The following is a 20,121-nucleotide window of genomic DNA, read 5'->3' on the forward strand; positions in this document are numbered from 1 at the left end:
GTAATTTAATATTGTTATTAAAACTTTGCTGTATATCCTATTCTTTAACATTTGGTGTTAATATAAAATTTACTTGGCGATGCTTGACATTTGAAATAAACTTTTTTCTATGGTTTTATTTGCAAGTGTTCCATTAATTTTACTAGCTACAGTTGGGTTTTAAAGAGTCTGAAATCTAAAAGGACACTGTCAAGGTTGGGTCAATGTTTCAGTTTTTGGCAGTGTCGCCACTTCCAGCTCACTCAAATCTGTTCAATAGTATTTTCTGCAGATGAGCCCAAGCTGTGATGCTCAGATACGCTCGTTGAACTCTGAAGATCAAGGTTGTTCTGGGTTGGAGCAGTACTTGATACTGGCACATGAGGATGGGTGCTGTTTTAGAGCTCCTCTTAACTCTGACATGCAGAGACTTAATGATCCAAAGATTTGGTTGAAACCTATCTCTACTTTTGTACAGTTGAGTTCATAAGTACGTGTACAGAGAGAGAAGAGTATTGATAAAAGCTGATAAATGGCAAGCAGTAAACAGTGTTAAGTATTTTTTTAAAGAATGAAAAAAAAAGAGAGTTTTCAAATTGTTTCTTTAAGGAAGCAGTTTTCAAACTGTTAAAAGGTAATTCTAAGCAGTAGCTAGTGAAGCTTTTGTGAAAAGAAAAACCCAAAACCTTGGCAATGTCTTTTTGAATTAAGATTGAAAACTCGAATTAGATGCGAGTCTGTACTGATGAAAACTTTCCTGAATCTTAATTATTATGAGTATTCTTTGCTAGCTGAAGTTACAATACTTTTTAATTGTGTGTATTTAAAAACAATAACTACTTAAAAAGCAAAAAGGAATCCTAGGAGGGGTGCAATAATATTCATTTAAGTGCTAATGCAAATCAAAGTAACATCGTGTTTCTCTAGCTTTCCCTGTAGATACAATTCTGTACATTTGGTTGAAAAGCTTACATTTTTCTGCATTGTGGATACATTGCCTCATGCAGTATTGGTAAATCTCTTTTATTTTGGAATTAAATAAAAATTTAAATATGACTTGCAGTTTTAGTTGGAATCAATTTCTTAGACTCAAGTATAATGTTTGCTGAGCATTGGAGAAGGCGGAGCATTTATCAGAAACTTGAAGTCCCTTCTCATGGTACAAACTCTGAGCCTTTTTCTGCAAGGATGTGAACACAGTGTATACTCTCAGCGTGGTCAGCAAAAGAGGTGTATACAGTGTTTTCAATGTCTGTCTTAAAAATACTTCTCCCCAGTTAAACTAAATAATTTCTTGGCATATCTGTAATTCATAGGTGTTCTGTGCATTACTCCTCATCAAGAATGTTGGGGAATGCATTTGGATTTTTAATGTTCAATGCTAGAATGACCAAACTAAAATAATATTCATATGGTAATTAATTTTTTTTAAAGTAGAAATGCATTACTGTATACAGTGGAAAGCTATTTATTGTACCTCTGGGCTCATTCCTCTAAAAATCATAGTATATAAAAAAAAAATCTTTGTCAAGCCTGAACTGATGTATATAACTGAAATAATGTAAAGTTATATTTTCATGTTTTTATACTTAACAACATGATGGGAATACATAATGTATGAGTATTTCAATTCAGATAATATTGATTGGATAATACACATCTCAGTTAAAAAAGCAGTAATAGTAGTTTAATATCCATGTTAAGAGTACATCAGTATATTGCTATATAAAGTATGTCTGTGTGCATTTAAGTGAAAAGTAGTCAAGAGTGATGAAAGCTGTCCAAGGGTTTTTTATTCCTTTTTTTATGAAAACTGTTATGGAGCAACCAAAATGTTTATGAACTCAAACTTGTGTAAATTTCAAAATGTCCTTTTACTGTAGCTTTTTGTTTACAGTACAGTATCTTATTTTCTGCTTTGTTAAATGAGTAACGGTACAAAGCTGGACATACACTTTCTAAGACATTAACGTTCTCGTTTTTTCATGTAAACTTATATGACAGAAAATGCTTCTGATTTTATTTTTCAATCTAACACATGGCTTTTCTGGAGTGTTGTATAAACTTCAATCATACATAAAAAATCTTCTTAAAAAAGGTAAAAGACCTTTCATGTCTGCTTAGTATTATTGAAATCTGGTTTCTTATTTATTATAAATGTATTTTTCTAAGATTTTACATAGGGTAAACCTGTTTGTCCCCACAGACATGAAATTTCCTTGAAGAGTTTATGAAGTTTCTTCTTTTCTTGAATGAAGTTTCAATGAAGAGTATAAATCTTCTCCCAGATCATCTTATCACTCAAGGATAGATTTAATGTAGTTTTCATCATTGTTAAATGAAGTAATGAAACTTTTTTCCCCAACAATATAATTGTATCTCTGGACTGTGACCTTCCTGATCATAGTTACAATGGCAGTGTGATAGGTTCATAAAGATAGGGAGTTAAGTATCTATTCAGTAACACTACCTAAAAAAATTTGAGTTTAAACCAGTGCATTTTTAATTGAGCTAATTGTTGATGTGTCCAAAGCAGAGAAAAACACTCTGAAAAATGGCAAGTACTTCAGGTGTCACTAGAAGAGGTGTAGTACATCACAGTTTACTGTAATGGCAACCAGATTGAAGAGATTCACCATGTGAAAGGTTCAACATTTTCATGTAACCATGTATTTCGCCTGTTAACAGAGTGTGTTTCTACAGTGTCAGCTTCCTCTTTGGCTGATTGATGTAGACAATGCCTTTACATGATAAATAATTGTATTTTAAAATTCAAATAGATAGTTTCAGTTATCCTTTGGTGCAGTTAGTTATAAGAATAGAGCAGTCACCAGCAAAATAGAATTGGCAGCATCTGTTGCACATGATATTCCTGAAAGCTACTCAGATCTGTTTTCACAGCATCAAAGCTTATTATTTATTAAATATTTTCATTTAACCTGTCCAGGGATCACTAAAAATTTGCTGTGAGAGATCTGTCAGGTGTAAATTATCTTAGAAATGTATATAAGTACTTAGAATGAAATTAAGCAAGTGACTTAGCTGTGGACTTAATTTGGAACATTTCGCCTTACGTCAATTTCTGTAGGTGGTAGAGAATACTATACACCCGTGTGAGACACAACAGAGAATTGAATAATTTTTTTTTTTTTGGTAAAAAAGTGGCAAAAAATGGAACAAAGTAAGATAAAATATGAAAAAATCTGAGACTTATAGCTGTAACTGCTTGCAGCTTTCATGTGTCATGAGGCCAGTCCCCAATCTTATTGTTAGGGCATATTACATGATGTGTTTTCTTTCTTTCTCTCTCTTTTTTCCTTCCTTCCTTCTTCCTTCTTCCTTCCTTCCTTCCTTCCTTCCTTCCTTCCTTCCTTCCTTCCTTCCCTTCCCTTCCCTTCCTTCCCTTCCTTCCTTTCTGCTCTTTCTTTCTTTCTTTCCACTCTTTCTTTCTCTCCACTCTTTCTTTCCTCTCTTTCATCTTTTTGTCTTTCCTCTTGCCCCACTACACACAGTTAGTCTAATGCATACTTTTTCAGCTTTGTAGGCTGATAGGAAATGTAATTACTGTATATAATACTTGCTATAATTGACTTGGCAGTCATTAAAAATATTTATTATAGGTCATGTCATAAGTCTATTACAGCAGCAGTGATGCTAAAGATAGGAAAGGTTATCTAAGCTAAATCCTTTATCCAAGTGGAATCCACTGAACTTGTTCTTTTGTCAGTCTCCTTTATACATCTCTTATTGCTAATGAAAATTTAGCTACCTCTGTAAACAGCTCAGTGCTTTACTTTCCTCAGTGATAAGAAAATTCTTTATACATAGAACAAAAGCACTTAATTTCATGAAATTGTCCAATGAATGACTTTGTAGCATTTGCCCAAAGTTCCTCCTCCCTTTATACTTGCAACTCCCACTCAACAAGAAAGGACCATTACTACATGCTGGGCATAGAGAAAAAGTTTACATGTCATTTGTCATCATTTTTAACAAATACTAAATTTTAAGGCTGACTCATCTGTGTTAAATAAAGCATTTAATCCTACTAGTCTTCCAATTGCGTAATGAGATTTAAAATACATGTTTAAATTGTGTTTTATTTATTTGCTTTAAATATCCCAAACCTGATTTTGAAAATGTTTCTTATTATAGAGTAGGAAAGGGCTGCTAAACTAGTGCCTAGACCAGCCCGTTGGAATTTTCTTCAATTAGTTCCTATCTGGAGGTGTGGGAAGCACAAATAAAGGGGTTGCAGTGGATCCCATGAGCTGTGCAGGACCACGCCGATTCCTTTGCCTCTTTCCATGCAAAGAAGGCAAGCAGGTGGAAAAAGCTAAAATAGGATGTGGAGAGGTGGTTTTATGCCATTCTTCTGTCCCCCCTCAATCCTTTAATATAAAGGTCTCTTCAAAAGAGACACTGGAGAGGATTTATACCTGTTTGGTAAGGGTAGAAAATAACAAATATCATTTCTTTTTCTAAAAGCTCACTGTTTGTGCAGTTTTGAAATGATGATGTTGTATTTCAGTTTTTGGTAAACATCTTAAAATTGGAGAATAAAATCTCCTTCAGAGCCTTTCCTGTTAGTAATCATAGAATCATTGAAGACAGTGGGTTGGAAGGATGTGAAAGATCACCTTACAATTCCAATTCCCCTGCTGAGGGCAGGGACACCTTCCCCTAGGCCAGGTTTCAAGCTTCTTAGAAGGAGACAGCCCAGAGTACTTCTGGCATGTTGATGCTTTACTGAAGCATCAAGAGCATCTTAAAAATGGAGTGGAGGCTGTTATATAACAACTTGTAACCCAATTTTCAAGTTGTGTTGTTACTGCCTACCCTTCAGCACCATATTCTGTGAGTTTAGAGAAAAATGTTATTAGAGAGGTCAAGCTATAGTTCTTTCAATTAATAGTATAATGCTTTACAAATAGCATAGTATTTCTCAGTAGTTGCTTTCCTTATGAGTTTCACTATGAAAGGCAAATGCATTTGAGGTTACCTCATACTCATAAAGAGCAGAATATTTTTTTCTGGTTTTCAGTGAGAAGATTTTTTTATATTGTCGCAATGACTAAAGACACAATAATACAAACAAAAAGACACAATAATACGAACAACGTAATTTCTACTTAGGTGTTTGCCTTTGCGTTTCTTACTCTTGTTTTTAGTAATTTCACAAGATTGTTATATGAATATTTTCATAAATTTGGAAGTAAGTGTCTTGGCAACTTATCCAAGTTACTTGTAGGTGGAATTCTTAATTCAGCTTCAGTTACTTTGTGTGAATAGATGGGCAGAGATGCTAATACATGAAAATGAAGATGGTGGGTGTTCCAGTGTATATGTATGTATACATATCCCTTATAATGCAATAGTAAAACTAGTGCTGAGTTTCATAAGGCCATAGTCAAGAGCGGTGATAACCACAGCAATAATTCATATTAGGGCCAGTAGCAACAGGAAGGTTCATAAGCAAGTGCCTTACCACCTCTTGTTTGAATCAATATGGAATTTTGCATTTCCATAGAACAACATGAGTCCCCATGGGACTCAATCAACAGCGAATCCTATAACTTCAAAATCTGGGGTAACTCCTGTAATCCATCTCACTGATGGGATTAAGTTCTGGTGAACTCTGAGATGAACAGGCTCTTCCACACTACCTTTGCCCTACACAGAAAGGCTATTGCATGTGCCATTGCCTCTCACTTCAGCAGCAAGCTTGATGGGTTTGTGTATATGCATGTATATGCTTATTTTCTCAAATTGCAGCCTTTGCTATTTAAAAACCAAAATGGTTGATCTGAGAGGCTCAGGTTTAGTTAAATCTAACATTACATGCACAAAAAAACCAGTGCTCTTTGCAGCTATTACTTGATTTTCTAAACCAAAACCTCTATAAGACCTAATGCCTCAAAAACAAAATGCTGGGCATTGACAGGGCTGGATACTACACTACCTACTTTGAACATTGTGCAAAAAAATACACTGCTATGGTGCTGTGGCAGAATTCTGTCCACCTTTTATATTGTTTTGTTGGGTTTTTTTTTCTTTTTACTTACATAGACAGATGAGTAGTATAAGCTGTAGAAAATAACTCTCATGGTGTAGGCTTGACAGACAATTTATACGCAATTTCTGTTGATTGGTTTTATCTGTGGCATTACCACCAGATTTTTTAAATCTGCACCTTCTGAATATATTAGAAAAATGTGATAAACTGTTTTTATAAAGCCATTATTCTCAGTGAAAGCAGGATTCTGCTTGACATGTTTTCTTTATCCTGATGGGTATACTTGCCTAAGGCACTTGTTTATTCTAGGAGACTTAAAAATATACGGGTTTTTTTAATCATTATAGATCCAAAATTATATTGGGACATGTTCATCACTTCTGCTTAGTCCACCTTATAAGCTGCCTTCTATAGATCTTTGTCCTTTTATGCTTGTAATTTACTTTTTGATCTTTTGTCATTGGAGAGATTTTAGCACATTGAGGAAAAAAAAGTAACATTGCATACCCTGCTTGCTGATGTAAGATGCTGCCCAAGTCCTTCAAAGTGATTCAGCTGATAAGTATGTCCCGTGACTCACACCTCCTAAAGAATCTTTCTCAAACAGCAGGGACAAAGACTGCTCTGAGGAGACCAAAGTAATTAATATGCTTCAGTCAGACCCTGCCTTGCTGGAGTCCAGGGAATCTGGGGTGTCAGGACCAAGCCTGAGCTTCCCACCTGTCTGTGTGCAGTCACACAGTGAGGGCCCCAGGCATCACCACACTTGATAGTCATGCTAGCAAAACAGAATTGTTAGCATGGTCAAGATGCAAAAACTATTTCTTTGCTCTCAACATGATGCCAGAGTGGGGAGGAAAGAGCTCTCCCCCTCCTTCCCCTGCCTGAAAAGCTTTTTTCCTTCCCTGAACTACAGCCATCCATATTTAGCAAATTCAGGATGTAACTTTAGAAAAAAATTGTTTTAATATAAAATAATCATGTACTTTTCAGCATAGAGGAAATTTGGCATTTACCCTCAAGAGAAATAAGCACAGCCATCTTGGCTGGCTGAACAATTTCATAGAGATTTTTCTCATAGGGAAAAAAATTCAATTCTTTATGAATTATGACATCATATATTGTCATAAAACATGAGCTTCCCAATAGACAGGATCACGAGATTGTAGATTTTTTCTTTTTTTTTTTTTTTTTGCTAAGATGCTAGCTAAGATTATATTATGTAGACAACTTTTCTTATGCATGTTGTAATATATTGTGTAAATATGGGTCTGCCAGTGGTTTTTCTGTGGTGTCATACTGTATGTGTGTGTATATATATATATATACATATATATATATATGCACACATGAAAACAGCACCATTAAAGTGGTATTTTTACTTTTTTAAAGGCTATCCTTTCATCACTTACACAAACCTAAGTTAGGAGCAATACAAATTATTGCAGTGTGAAGCAAAATTGCTCAATGTGACAATATCACCTGATCTACACTACTTTTTTTATTCTCTCTTTTTAAAACATCTGCAGGAAAAAAACCCCAGTGTCTTCCTAGAAGGAATAGGCAATAAAAGAGATGGTAAGAGAACGCAAACCAAGCCTCCATGTGACTATAAGGTGGGATTTTGAAGCTATGACTTAAAACTACAGTGCTGAATTAGAACTTTAGTTCTAATGTAAGTTAGAAAGTTAGAAGAGATTCAGTAGATTTTTGTAGTGTAGATGAATCAGGAATGTATCATAATGAGTGTGGACACTGGAAATAGCCTTTGACATTTAAAGCTTAGACCTACCCAGCTTCCAGGTATTCTCTATTTTAAGCTACTTTGTGAAATTTTTACAGACAGACCTGCTGCTTAGCTAAATCTAGATCCCATTCTGGCTACTGGCATCAGTTCAGTTTTTGGGGTATCAAATCTGAGGGTAAACTGTTTTCTTTCCAAATGAAAGGTGTCTGTGTTTATTTTCAACTGCCTTGCTTTATGGTTTAGTGGCAATATTTCAACAATTAATTATTTTCCTTTACTTTTTCTGCTGACAATACTATAAGGGTTTGGGGTTTTTTAAAGCTTTTAACTAAAACTGGTTTAAAACGTATTGGGAAGTGTTGCCTTCCCTTACACTAAAGGGAAATGTGAATTATCAGTCCAGCCAGTATTTTTTTTTGAAACGCTGGCTATTTTATACTGAAAAACATATAAGATTTCATGCAATAGCAGAGTAGAAAAATACAAGGAATTGTTGCTAGAGGATTTAGGTGAGATTTCATTTAGTCTAGTTTTTCCTGGAAAAAAAAAATCTATTTGCTTGTTTTCCTTTCACTAAAGCTTTTGTTTTTTTTTTTTCCCAAAAATTTTTTAAAAAAAAAAAAAAAAAAAAAAAAAAAAAAAAAAAAAATTCATTTTCTTTATAACTTCCTTCTGCTATTACATGCTCTGATGACATTAGTTGACAACGTGGATACCTTGAAAAATATTCCCATGTTCATGTAGATAGATGGTAGTACTGCCCAATGTAGTAATAGATGTCTTGTCTGACTTCATTTCATTGTGGATGTGATTGTTCACTTGTTTTGTACAGTTCTGGTTTTGGTGCAGCTACAGATGCAGAGATCAGTAGATTAAAATAATGTAAATACATAGATTTCATGCAATAGCAGAGTAGAAAAATACAAGGAATTGTTGCTAGAGGATTTAGGTGAGATTTCATTTAGTCTAGTTTTTCCTGGAAAAAAAAAATCTATTTGCTTGTTTTCCTTTCACTAAAGCTTTTGTAAAAAAAAACTTTTTAATAGAGTAGTGCAGAATGGCAGAGCACTCCTGAAGACTGCAGAAAGATGTTTGAGAAAAAAATGTTAGTTTTAAAAAACTGACTTGCCTCTGAGCATCCCTTAATGAGGGAGAAAAATAAGTGGCTTCTGTGTCCTGTGACTGTATTCCCGTGAGGAGAAAATCCTATTCTAAAGGTCAAGAGTGTACAGAGGTATTTTTACAGAATCACCTCTAAGTGACTGAATTCTATTTAAAGATGTCAGGATTGGTATTGAGAATGCAACGAAATGCACAAAGGATTTTTTTTTTTTAAAGTAACTGTCATGATTTTTTTTCTGCTCAGTTACATCTTCAAACCTGGCACTGTCAGTGTTTTTTTTTTTTGGATCACTACAAAGTGCACGTGAGTTAAAGCATCATGTCCACCTCCTGCAGAATTCCATCACTATTACATACCATTTGCAATTTCTAGTATGAACAGATCATCTACAGTAGATGTCCTCATCAAAGGCTTCACCTTAAAGAGCTTAACTCGTGTTTTATGTCAGAGTCTGAAGAATTAATCATATGCATAAGTGCTATCATTGAAGTGCCTGCAAAAGAATTGGTTTTGATAACAGACTACACGATAGACTATGACACTTCTCATCACAAAGAAGTGTCACCAAATCATGTAGAGTCCTTTCCCTGCCTGGTCACTGGAGATAGTATGCTGCTACTTTATTTTAATGTGACTTTTCATCCATTATTGTCTTTCTGTCTGAAACACCCTCCATGCTTTTTTTTCTCCCTTTAGGAACAAAATGGTGATGAATAGGATACCCCTGGTATATTTCTGAAACCCTTTGTCATTTTGATTTATAGGTGCTTGGCTGTTTCTCATCCTAATTCCTCTGAGATCGTTATGACTGATAATATTTAAATCTTCCGGATTTTGTATACATGTCTTTTTGTTGGAAACCTGTTTTATAACCTTCTAGCATTTCCTCAGTTGTCTTTAACTACTGATTTAATGATGCCATTTAGGTACAACATTTAATTTATATGAAACCTTGAGGCATATACAGTGTTTTACAAATAATTTAATGTTTATGGTATTCTAAAGTAGAAGATTTAAGCATGCAAATTAGGATGCTGAGGATAAGAGGTGATAAATTAAGAAATGTATAGGAGAAATAAAGTGTGAGACGTGGCAGGCCAGTTGTGTTGATGTGAACATATATTCTGCTTTGTATTTAACACTAAGGCTTTAATATTTTATTCTAATTTGTCTTAGTGAAAAATTGAGTAAGATATAGAAAAACATACACATATTGTGACTTCCATCTGGAGATCCTTATTCCAACTAAATGAGTTTTAACTCTGATTGTGATAATTGAGGAAAAGAAAACCTTTTCCTCTGAGCATTTTATGCTACTGATTTTATTTAGCATAGCATTGCTGCTGCTTGGAATATTTCCTTCATTTCTTTTTGGAAGCTCATCCTTCAGACACACATGCAGCTGCAAACATAAAATGCTTATTTTGCAAGTGCCTGGAACTTGCTGAATCATTCTATCTTTGCCAAATAAGAATTTTTTTATGTTTCTACTCTGAACTTGAGGTAGTACATTCTGATAGTGTTTGAGTTCTGAAATCAAGCTATGATACCTAGATGCATGAAAATTAACTCTTAAATTAGTTTCTTGCCATGACTTAGCTTAGAAGCTTCTATGTTGTCTGCAATATGGATTGCCCTTTGTGTTGTTTTACATGTTAGTGATTGTTATAAATGATAGTAGGAACCACAAAATTTAAACTTTCTGTGTTAAAAAAAACTTTCCAGTTCCATTTGTCTGTGTGCTCATGTTCAATCAGCCATGTGACGTGTCTTATTTCAGATACATTCAATTGTAGTCAGGTCTGTAATTTCCGTGCTTATTTGGAGACTTTATTGAATAAATTATGTAGCATTCACTAAACATGGAGTTAATCTTTCTGTTGTTCCTTCAAGTTGATTCAGACTTGAAACCTGCTTTTATCATTTTATTCTTTAGAGGAGCTGTTGATAGAAGTTATGGATAATGTACTGCCATTCCTCTTGGATGGCAGCCGTTTAGCTCTATTTAACCTAAATGTCACTTTGGGGAAAAATAAGTTAAGCTGACATAAACAAAAAGGTGTTGTACAAACTCAAAAACTTGTGTATTCTACTGCTTCATAATCTGCATCACATTCACCTCAAAACTACTTCTAACATGATCTCTAATAAAATAATAATCATTGTATTAGGAAGAATAATTTATATCTATGGGTTACAGTATGTAGAGCTGCAGAAAAGACCTATTGTTCTTTACTTAAAATGTCTGCATTCACAGTTTGGATGGAAATGTACTTTTGCACAAGTAAGCCGTATGTAATAGTGCAGGGCTGGATGACTGTCACCTTTTATATAAAGGACTTCAATGAACACAAGTCCTTTTTGAAATGAAAAATGTCCTGGCACAGAATCCAAGAGATTTCCTGCTTCCAGACACCAGATTTAAAGGCAGAGTGATCCATGTATGAAATAATAGATTATAAAAACAGTACAAAGACTGGGGCTGGGCCATTACTTTTCCCAAAGTGTTAACTCATATGTAGGAGTGATAACAGTGAGCCATCGGAAATTGTAGCTTTTCTTGTACCCTCCTGTCTATCCATTTCTCCATTTCACTCTTTTCCAGAAAAAAAATAAAAATAGCAAAGGCAATCATCTATTTTCTTATGCTGGTGAAAAAATAATAAAAAAAAAGACCACCATCTCACTTTAGACTCTATACATGGCCTATAAAAGCAAATCAGGTTGATGAAAGCATTCTGCATAGTTTTTGCAATGAATAGTCTTCTCTTTTTGATTGTTTGATGTTCTTAGTATTAAATGGGGAAAATCTCTTATAGGCATTTATCAGATTTTTACTCCACATGCCTTTGTCAATTAAGATTTCCCTGGTGATTTCCAAGTCTCTTCAAAAGATTTTTACAAAGGAAAAAGTTAAACTGGCATAAAGATATTTAAGATATCCTACTTACATGACTATCTATACCATTAATGACTGGCAGCATACCAGTCTTCTGGGACATCTGCTGAGTTTATTTTTCACAGTCACTGTGAAACAAGACAGGAGGAGACAGAAGAACAAGGCTTCAAATGCACAAAGGCTAAAATATGTCTAGGATACAAAAGTGCTATCCTAGCAAAAAAAGAGACTAGATTAGCATACAAACACCTTAAACTCATGGGGCATTTCCAGGATCTTTGGGTCACCGTTAGATGAAGACTGCTGTGCAAAAATTTCTGTAATGAAAGCTCTGAGAATACTAGCTTGTAGAAAGTGACCTTGTACTGGATGATGATGAGTTGATTATAAATTTAGAGTAAGAACGAACAAAAGTAGCCTTATAGTTAAGAGTCTCTCTTTCAAACACATCAAGGCTGCTCTATACTCATCCATAGCCAGCAGAGCCTGGTGTATTCCCAAGCACCAGACTCATCATCTATCCCATTAAGCCGCTACGGCCATCCCTGGTGTGCTGTTGGCTGGTGCTAACCAAGGATGTTCCCAGGCAGTTCCCAGGGACAGTTTGGGGATGTCCCAGCAATGATTCCCAGCATCTGGCATTTTGTAACTTGCCACAGCATTTTGGTGTCTAGGAAAGCTTGCTGTCATAAGCAGGGAATATTGCATACTCATTAGCTTGAGTACACAGGAATATTTGGGGACATTTTGTTAGAGTGTGGATGTCACCTGTGGGAACTAATTAGATTTGCAGGAGTGAAGTCTTGGATTTGGAGGAGATCACAAGATGTCTTTGGGTAAAGAAGTTGTGTCTGGCAGAGATTTTTATTAAAAGTCTTTGCTTCAGTCCCCACTGCTGGAATACTCACAGTAGGAAAGACATCTGAAATTAGTGAAGACATTACCAGAAACACATGAAGTAATGAGACTGATTATCTGAATAAGTTTCAAGAGAGCTCAGAAAGAGTCAGAACATATGAACAGTTTAAGAAAAATAAATCTGCAGTAGATTTTCTAAAAGATATTAAAGACCAATTTTTTTTTCATGTATCAATATATAAATACCAAACATAAAGATGTGGGATTGTTCGTTAATGTCAGTTTAGCTGTAACTCATGAAATCAATGCATATTTTAGCTCTGCTTTGACAAGAAGTCAGGTGAATAAATTACAGATGGTTTCCTGCCTAAACCAAAGGAGCTGTTTGTTAAGCAGGAATAATGGACAAGGCATTACCTAAGGAAATTTTATATTGCAAGAGTAAGCCCAAAACTGCATTTTTCAGTGATCACTATTAGGGTCAGTTCTATTTTTATAGATAAATAGTGACCCTTACACAAGGAGTGGAAAATGCCTGGTGAAATTAACTTGATGATTTGAGGTTAAGATAAAAATGAGACAGTGAAAGAACTGAATGTGCTTGTGGATTGGGAATAAGTCTGAACAGCAAAAAAGGAAAAGCAGTTGGAAAAAAGTTTAGGACAGCAGCAGATCAAAGCCATTGTTTATCTTCCAACACTGTCCAATAGTGAATGCCCTGCAAAGCCTGAAGATTGCATCTACAGTGGGTTTTGTTGGGTGGTGGTGTGGCCTCCAGCAGTTTGTGGATCAGGGACTCCCTCAGACACGGATGATATCTTTGCATTTCATATCCTTTCCAGCAATTTATCTAATCACTTTGAACTCATCTCAACTTTGGCAGCCATAATATCCTGTGGAAGGAATTTTCCTGGCTGAACTCAACATTGTGTTAAGAATCACCTTTTTATTTTTTTGCATTAAGCCTGTTATCTCTTCATTTCCTTTGCTGTCTCTTCATTCTTATACTGTGAAACGTAGTTCAAAGTTGCTCATTAATTCCATTTCTTGAACTGAGAGGCTCATGATCTATCATGTGGGAGAAAACTTTAAAAAACCCCAAGCTTCTTTCATGCAACAAAGTTGATGTCACATGTGACTGTTCTTAATAAATGCAAGTGGCAGAAGAGCTTCTTCCCAAGGAGGAATGCTACTTATTAAAAAAAAAAAAAATAGCTGGCAGCAGAATTTGAGAAAATTGACAAGGCATAAATTTAGGGTGAATTGTGAACGTTTATACCTTCAGAGCAGCAGATCCTCTTGGCAGTCAAGCCAGAAGGCTGCACCTTGAACAGACATTGCCTTGGTAAGAGTGGTTGTGGAACAGCCATTTTAACAGGAAAGAGCCCCTCAGAGGACCATTAGTTCCTCATTTACAGATGATCCCCTAAAGGAAATGTTCAAGCACTCAGAAACATGCCTTTACATCACTCTATTAGCAAAGCCAGGAAAATGCTTTTTCAGGTGTGAAAGTCAATGATTGAGAGTCAGCAGTCCAGGAAGTCCCTTTGCATTGAGCACACCTACATGGTCTGGCTGCAGAGATGCACTTTGTTCTCATCCAGATCCATAGTCCTGTGTGATCTCCTGGATTTAGGTGTCTATATAAGCCTTTTTGCAAAAAGATAAAAATACACATGGTACCCTTTTATCCCCTAGCTCAGTGATTGGAAGGGATTTAATGAAACCAAATCAAAACAAACAAAAAAAGAAAAAATTACAACAACAACCAAACAAAATCTCTTGTCCAAACTAGATTTTTTGCTAAAAATCCCTTTTCCACCCTGCAGGTGAAACTTTTATCTCCAGTGTTTACTGCATGGTTTCAAAAATTAATGTCTCCTGGAAAACCAGCTCTGTTTTGCAAGAAACAGCTAAACAGCTGCTGGGTAAGTGCTGGAGGGTTGGTGACTAACACTGAAACAAAGCTAGACTCACTCCTGTTCCAGAGCCTCTAAGGACAGGACAGAAAATCTCATGTAGTCAGCAGAAGAAGAAATGGCATCCAAGTCTGCTTCTCTCCTTTTGTCACCTTGTACAGTCAGGCTTCAGCTTTTCCCACCAGAGAGTTGACTCCACAGGAACTGAGCAGCTGCATTAGGGTCACATATCCTGTTGATTTGGATTATTCTCTGGTTAGCTCTCGAGCTCTGATTGTCTCATTGCCCAACCCCTACACACGTTTCTGGTTTTTGTCTAGAAGCCAAAAAGCTCCCTCTGAAACAAAACCTAGTTTTTGTTCAGATGGTATCTTGGACCCACCGTTCCTTCAGTAGACAGTAGAGATACAGCATGGACCAGACTTTGCTTTGTGTATCTATTCTGGCAGCTCTGAAAGGTGGTGGCTTCGAAGAGTTTAAATGTGGATCAGGCCTTGATTTCTAGTACAAGCTGCCAGGATGGGATAGATGTGCACCAAAGTGCCATAGTCATGCAGAAAGCATAATCTAAGAAAGAGTTCCCCAAGGGGGAGAGGAATGTGATTCAGGTCTCCCACTATCTGCAGAAGGGGGCAAAACGACACTGCTGATGCCAGTGTTTCTTAGGTGGCTGGACTTGGTGATGGTACATTGCGAAGGGTACTTGGACTCACACTGAGAAGATGTAAATAATTACAGACAGATTCAAGCTGGCCGTTTGGAAGCTCAGGTTAATTCAGATTTACATGCTTTGTGCTGTGTCCCATGCCAGATGTTGAAGTTCCCCGCAAAAGATGCTTCACAAACCTGGACAACTCCTAGGAGCGGGTGACAGTGAGTGCTAAGTGATGAAAGGTGCTGAAGCATTTTATCTTAGATGTAGACACCTTTCACAGATCTAGATGAGAGATTTTCTTGATAAATTATTTCAAATTACCTTGAGTTGATTGGATAAGTTACAAATGAGGTGTGAGTAGCCTCTGCCTTAGTACTGATGTCTATGAGGATAACCTCGGTAGGGAGTTACAGTCTGGTTTTCTTATTCTCTCCAAAGTCAATGCACTTCATGTGGTGAAGAATAAAACTTGCAGAATAGGAAGGTCTAAGGGAAATTATCTTAAGTGGCCTGTGCCAAGACATGTGAGCTAGCATTGCAGAAATTTTTAAGGTCTCTGATCATTAGCTTCTGATTTATTTTTTTAATAGGAAGAGGGGAAATGTGTAAAACCCAAGCTGCTCAACCTTGATTACTGGTATTTTATGCTAAATGTGGTTGTTCCTGCCAAAAATATTAAGCTGGCAAAGAGAAGCTTAGATGTCTCATTATACTATTGCCAAGAAAGACATGATTTTGAAAGCTCTGCAGGGTGGACCCGGAGGCCCTTGCTGCCAATCTGATCTGCTATTCACTGCAGAATGAGCAGAATCAGTGCTTTTTTGAAGAAACCATGCTTCAGGCTACTCTGGATGTGCACTGAATAGATTTTAACAATGATTTTTTTTTTTTTTTACGTAACGACTCTGGAGTTTCCTTTTGCTTTATGGTGAAGGCTGGACTAGATTTTAAACAAACCAAGAGAGTTTAGGATATGGGTTGGTCTCTAAAAGTAAGAAAAATTGTTAAGTAGTGCTTCTAGTCCATGAAGTAAAAAAATGAAGGCCTGAAATCCTGTAGAACTCTACAAGAGGATGTACTAGTTTTCTAGAGGAATAAGCCAGTTATTTTAGATTTAATGATCATCTTTGTCCTGAGGGCATGTTTAGTGAGAAGCACAAAATGGTCTCAAATACTTTGACAAAAATTATACCCAGTGCATGTGTTTCATTTTGTGATTCATGATCAAGTCAGAAAAATATAGAAATAGACCACTGAATGTCAAATTCCTGACATTTAACAAATTAATATTTATTTTAAGTTTCTGCCATAGTGGACTATGAATCAGTCAAGAGTGAGAGCAAGTAGAAAAAGTTCTAATGTGAGAGCATTTACTCACCCAACCAAACAGGAATGAGCTTACCATTCCTGGAGTCAGAAAGAAAAAAAAAAAAAAAAAAAAAAAAAAACCAAACAAAAAAAAACCAAAACCAACCAAAAACAGAACAACAAAAACACTCAACCAAAATCCACCCACCCACCCCCCAAACAAAAATACAAGTAATAGAAGTGCATGTTGAGATATACAATGTTTCATCCACATTTCCCAGTGTACCTCATGAGATACTTTTTTAAAGAGGGCTTAGATTTGGCATTGAATTTGGAGTCCAAAAAGAGAAAGAAACTGTCCTCCATACTTGTACTAAAAAGATATATCTCTCAGTCCAGAAGGATGGTAGATCATAGGATCAGAGATCTCAAATGGAAAGGAACTTGTGATTACTTACTCTTGACCTGCATGCCAGGAAACCATCTTTGGAGGTTTCCACGCTGGGCCAACTCAGCAGAAATTGAGCACATTTCTTCATAATCTATTCTGGCAGTTTGTTAATTTCATTTCAAAAGCATAATCTTAAGAAATGCAACCTAATCCTTACTCAAGCACTCAAGTGGATCTTGGATAGCCCAAATTGGCTAGATTGAAAGGTCTGCTGAAATGAGATATGTGAAACAAATGGATCATGACTCAATTGCCTCTTAAATCTCTTCACTTGAGATGTCTTTTATTTAGTCTTTCACTGGACAGAGCAGGGTAATTTTCAAGGTCAGTCTTGCACTTCTGTTGTATATTATATACAACATACATTAGTTTGTTATCATTGTTTTCAAAACAGTGTCAGATTTTTACACAGATGATGCCATTTTTCCATTCTTGATAATAATAATAATGACCTCATTTCTTAGATATTTTAGGTCTTCTTCAGGTGATGACACTCCAGTGAACAAATTTAATACATGTGGGTTACCTCATATTTCTCCATATTTTTACATGGATGCAAAGAAAAGCAAAGGAAAGCAAAGCAAAACAAAGAAGAAAACAAAGAAAAACAAAGAAACCTCTGTCTTCCATTTTTCCATCTCTTTCAATATAATTTCACTAAAAGTCTGCTGCAGACAGCGAGGTTGCATGGGTTCACCAGGAACTTCCATGTTCCCTTTCTGCCATTTGAAAACTGCACCTTTGGTAGACCTTATACATTTGGGTTCTGTGGGAAAGACAAATGAGTGCACAAATGAGTGCAGCTGTAGTTACTTTGTATGAATGTTCCTTGCACACCATTAGAGTAAACCCTGAGAGGAATATTTTGTATCGGAGAAAGACCCTGCAGGAGCTGTGCATACCGGGCAGAATGCTGATAAACAGTGGGGAAATAGTGCACAGTGGAATTTCTAGCTATGATGAAGTCTGATTCCTAGGCCAGAAAATAAACATTTTTTACTCACTCTTAAGGATTTGGATGGGAAGGTGATGCATCTGCTGACTGTTGTGTTGGAAGCTGTAGGAGACAATAATTTGGGTGTTTTTCTTAAGGCAATATATTTTTCTGTGCAGCACTGAACTTGTAGCCCCTTGATGACAAACTACTGGGAAGCTACATGAGCCCTACCTGGCCTTTCCAATTTTCATTTTCCTCTCTGACAGGTCAGATCTGAGTTCCCAGAATTGGGACAGTACAATGACCACTGAGAGGAACAAATAACTCAAACTGGGGAGCATGTCAAAGCAAGGAGTCCTTAAAACACCTTGGTTCATTTGCTTGCCACTGACATCATCTCAGCCCTTAATAAAAGTGCTGTTCTAAATCCTCCTCTGCAATGTTGTGGAGAAAACTCTGCCTTTCAGAAGTGTGAATGTCATCTGAAAAAGAGGAGTCGTGTTTTCCTTGAGAACCTCTTTTGGCTTTGCAAGACTGGTAGCTCCCTGCAGACGCAGTACGCATGTGACAATTGTCAAAGCCAGCAAAATTTGATTCTAACACTGTGTACTCACAGTGGGGCAGCCAAAGCTGAGATACTTTGTCAGTTTAAATATCAGCCAGCTAAAACCTACTAAGCAGCCAACTACACATCTCTTTAGGAGTATTCTAATTCATGTACTGTAATTAGGCTTGAATACAAAATATTGATTTAGTAGTAATTACATTTGTGCAAGCATTAAGATAATGTTTCGGGAAATCTGCCTAGGTTCAGCATGAGGTTCCAGATAATGAAATATTCAGTCTATTGCTGTGTAAAAGAGCTTTTAAATAAAACTTAGTCTATACTCCAGCTAATATAAATTTATTAGATCCCATACTCTGACGTTTTTGGCTTGAGACACTCCAACCAAAATTGAAATATTTTCCAGTGGTCGACTCTAGCTAATGAGAATATACCAGCTTTTTGAATGTGTTTTGAGATGATTCAGGGAAAGGATGTGTGAGACCTGTTAGAAATAAGGCAGCATTTAAAGAGCACTGATTTATACACATAAATCTCATTTGTTGTAATACTAAATATACTGCAGATTTGTAACTGCACTGTTAGCCTTAATTATTGCACAAGCAACACATTCACTCTGAGACAGGATGAAATCTTGTGATTCCTGGGTAACAACTTCTTTTCCTCTTTCACTCTTCTTACAGTATTTTTAGAATTTTTCATCTCAAGATGTACATAAACATGTTTTATACATTTACATTTATACACACTAAGAGGCAGACTTATTTATGGCATCTACAAGTATATACAAGTGTAAGTTCTGGCCATACACAAACATTTAGTCCTAACTTGTTTTTAATCTAAATGGCTGCTCAATAAACTTTACTCCAAAGATCTCTTACTGCAGAAAAGGGGAACAGTTCAGGAAATGGCAGATATCCAGAGCATGGCTTTGTTAAAGATCATCATAGCAATGAAATCACTCAGGACTGAAGTAACAACTATATAAATTGGACTTTCAGCAGGAATTCTTGTATAACCAGTCCAGGTGGTCTGCATGCAATTTGTACCTTGATATATGTTTCATATCAGGGTAGATATTCTGTCTCTTCCAGAGAGAAATAAAATCTTATTTGATTTTTCATTTGAAACATGGTATTTGAACACTCATTTCAGACCAGGAACAGCTATTTAGCAGATACCCTGCTCTCTGCTTGTTATACTGCAGGGGAAGAGGGGAATTCAGGAGGAGAAACATGGATGGATATAGATAGATGGATGGATGGATAGATAGATAGATAGATAGATAGATAGATTCATAGATAGACACACAAATGTGCATATATATCTGTATATACATTTATCTATGTAGGTGTACATAGATATATAGATATAGATGCAAATACATTAAATAAATCTGTTTTATATAAACCACACTTGCACTCAAGGCAAAAAAGATGTGAAGCCTGGACTATGCCTTATCTGCTTCTTTCTCAGGCTGGGAATATCCCAGGAAAAGGGAATTTGTTTGATCTGAGCTTTGTGAAATATAGAGATGGTTAATACTCCTGCTGTCTGTGTCCCTTCACATAAGAGAACAGCTATAGGCAAGTGATTATGAAAATCCAGGCCTGGCTCTACTCTGCCATAAGTTGGGAAAGATGGAGAAATGATGCAAATGTGCA

At 36.1% G+C, this 20,121-nt stretch overlaps 1 protein-coding gene across 3 annotated transcripts in view; it reads left to right on the forward strand.

The window, feature by feature from the left end:
* The window catches only part of GRIA2 (glutamate ionotropic receptor AMPA type subunit 2), an 87,127-nt gene extending 87,020 nt beyond the window's left edge, over window positions 1-107 (forward strand). For all 3 annotated transcript variants that reach the window (XM_041479840.1, XM_041479843.1, XM_041479844.1), the window contains one exon: window positions 1-107. This exon is cut by the window's left edge and continues 776 nt beyond it. The gene's annotated coding sequence lies outside the window, so the exon portion shown is untranslated.
* Window positions 108-20,121: the final 20,014 nt, after the last annotated feature.

The sequence above is a fragment of the Pyrgilauda ruficollis genome, unplaced genomic scaffold (assembly GCF_017590135.1).
Source record: "Pyrgilauda ruficollis isolate IOZ18807 unplaced genomic scaffold, ASM1759013v1 scaffold5, whole genome shotgun sequence".
In the NCBI taxonomy this organism is placed as follows: domain Eukaryota; kingdom Metazoa; phylum Chordata; class Aves; order Passeriformes; family Passeridae; genus Pyrgilauda; species Pyrgilauda ruficollis.